Below are 3,464 nucleotides of genomic sequence, written 5' to 3' on the forward strand. Positions count from 1 at the left end.
CTTTTTTGGTGTAAGTCTGCGCGGTGCTCCGTTTGGTCCAATGTGACGCCAACTTCCAGCCAAGTTCAGCTTGTTCGGCCGCAGCGCTCTTTTCTAAGGGAAGCGGCAGGAATGGCTGCCGGCCCTGCTGCAGAGAAGCAGACCCTGCTACATAGACTGATCCAGGGTCAGGGGATCCCACAGGAGCTTACCTGTGTGCATGAATGTATAATATATGCACACACACATGCAAACAGAACACAGTACACACACATGGAAAGGCACACAGTACACAACTCGTTTGGATACGTAAGAAAGCCAAATTACATGTATGGCAATAAAATATCATAACCAGACTGTGCCCGTGACTCACAGTGTGCGAATGGGCACAGTGACAGACTCTATGGGCATCACTTCCCAGCAGACAGCTTTTATATGGACAACCTTCTCGCAAAAGTATTCTGAGAAGAAGCGTCTCCACACGCTCACACGCACACACACGCGCACACGGGTACACGCGCACACGCACACACACACGCACACACACACACCCACACACACCCACCCGGTAAGTCACTAACTACACCACAACAGTCCATCATTGTTGAAAGCAAGTATTAAGCATTTAAAACAAAAACAGAAAATACCTTGGAAACAAAGTGTCCCTGTAATATAACCAGTGCTCAAGTCAATTATTTGGATCTCGTCACTCAGTGTTGCCAGTCGCTTTTGTAATTGTTTCCCTGCATCATACTTAAAAAAAATGTGGGAGGAAACAACAAAATTTTCCATAATAATTACCCATAATAATTGATCAAAACAGATCTACACTATGGCGTACTGCGGCGTTCTATGTTGTTTTGTTTTCTGGCACACACGTTCCTGCATGTCATGTGTGTGACGTGATGTGATCTTGCTAATCCTCCATAATTACACAGTGCATCCTCCCCAGAAGCGATCCAGTAGATGACGTCGGAGCACAGGACCGCCAGACCGCCGTCATTTATCAGAAGAGGAGTGAGTGAGTGAGTGGAAAGTCTCACGTGTGGCGTGGTTCGGGTGGACGTGTGACCTACTGGCAGGTCTTCATCAGAGCCTCAACCGGCGGGTCTGACCGGGCACGTGCGGTACTGTGCGGACGGACGTGTGACCTTTCGCGCGTTCCCAAAGCCTCCTGGAAGATCATCAAAGTTTCGTGAAGGTCAAAGGTCAAAATATTTGATCATAGGCGAGGCAGGCTTATTTGGGCGGTACATTTTGTTCATTTTGTCTGGTCCATATTGGGAAACGAATCGATTCTATGACACACCAGAAGCTGGTGCAGAGACCTGAGAATTGCCGTGATGAGATTAATGAATTAATTAATGAGATTAATCTATTTAGATATAAATGTTATTACAACAACCAGTTATCCTACATTTTCTACCAAAGGGATTCATCTTTGACAAAAAGACATGATGACACAATGATTGTGTTGACCCCATGATATTCCTGTAATTTCCCCTTAAATCTAGTTCAGTAATTCATTTTTAATCAAAATATTCATCGCAATAAAGGGTGCAGACCTTTTATTGGATAAACACACGTCATCCACTGACTCCTTTAACGTTGGGCAATATATTTTATGAAAACATATTTCTGCAGTTGCATGTAATTTTTGGAGCAGCAGGCCCTAATTTGCTGCCCAAAAGCAAACAGGGGATTGTTGTCAATTATACATTTCCAACTAAGATTTTTGACCTATTAAATGTCTCCAACTGGCGACACAAAGATATGTCATCTACAAAGTGATTGTTAAGCAAATGTTGATAATTAGTTCTATTTCGCTCTGAGATTTTCTTTCCCTCTTAAATATTGTCCCAAATGTCTTCACTCCCTACTTTTTTGAGATTTTCGACAGCAGAATCTCTTACGCAAGGCCCAAAAAATCAAAGTCAAATATTTTATTGCATAAGTGCTGTGAACTGCGCACCTGTATTTCCTTTCTGACGTGTCCCGGCGCTTCTAACTTTGTGGCGAGCGCGTGTGCGTGAGTGTGTGTGTGTGTGCGTGCGCAGGGCCATCCAAATATTTGTGCAGCTCACGTGTGTGCGTATAAGTGTCTAACGGAGTTGGCCGTGGCCTTAAATAACACGGACCCAGACGACTGGCCCCCGAGGGCCAGACGGGTGAAAGCAGCGCTCGTCTCTTGTGGTTGCGTTCAACGCAGTCTGCTTCCTTGAGCAAACGGAGACGGGAGGCCGGGGAGGGCACCGTCAAAACACAGACGCGCGCGCAACAAGAAAAGGACAAAAAAGAATAATCAAAGGGGATGACTGCACGTTCAAACATTAGTGTTTTCTCAAAATATTTGTCCCCTCCCAGCCTCAAACGCGACGTTCCGTAATCAAGACATAAAACACCAAACAAGCTTCCCACTTTTGGTATTGGATCACTTTGTCATCCAACCCCCCCCCCTTCCACCATTGCTCTCCATCCCAATCCCATATCTCCAGACACAGCTGTACGCAAACACCACGTATTTGGTTCTTTCACTCCGGAGGTTTTCCCATGAGCCGTGAGGACATGGCCCCCGTTGCACAACGCCGACAGCGAGGGACGGGAGGAAACGTCTTTGTCGATTACTGGGATCGGTTAAACAGCAGATCCTCTGTGCGGCAAGAGGGTTGAATTGAAGGTTGTGCGCGGTGGGACAGCGGAAGGAACCCGCTGCCTGAAGTGCTCCAAAGACCGAGGTCCTAGAGCGTCCTCTCAGAACCTGTTTGCCATTTCCCGGGTCCTGCCTTCTGTGGAATTAACACCCCAGTGTTTGCATGGATCCCTTCCAATGACCAGCTGAAAATAAATTATGAAGTTTCGTGACCCTGTGACGGAGTGATTGCTCTTGCCCATTTCTAGGCTTTGACATTGCTTGCACCGTGCAAGACTTACCCATTCATGACTTAAATAAACCCAATCTCACCTACAGCAACCAGCTAATGAGATTATAGTATTAGTTAGTATTGTTAGTTCAGCAAAGTTGTGCATCATGAACCAAGTGTGTATTGAAAGACAAGCCCACACTAACACTTGAAGCAGTAGCTTACCTACCTGCAGTGGTGAGAAGGCACCATAACCGAGTCCAGTCTACAGCGGACAGCGCTTATGATTCACTGTGCTGATGGATGAAGATCAGAGATGCTGTGACTTAGAACGAGTTAAGACTTGGAGGGTGTGTGCATGTCTGTGTGGAAGTGAGATTAAAAGAGATGAGGTTTTACTGATATAGTCCTCTAATGCAAGCATCAAAGGGCTTCACATACTGCATCCTCTACGGTAACACATTATATTACACGATATACAACACACATCGAAAAAGCCACAACAATAAAACCACCACTAATAACCACTAATATTGTGAAACTCCCCCTCGTGCCGCGAAAACAGCTCTGACTCATCGAGGCATGGACTCCACAAGACCTCTGAAGGTGTCCTGTGGTATCTGG

Source organism: Zeus faber (assembly GCF_960531495.2).
Source record: "Zeus faber genome assembly, chromosome: 3".
In the NCBI taxonomy this organism is placed as follows: domain Eukaryota; kingdom Metazoa; phylum Chordata; class Actinopteri; order Zeiformes; family Zeidae; genus Zeus; species Zeus faber.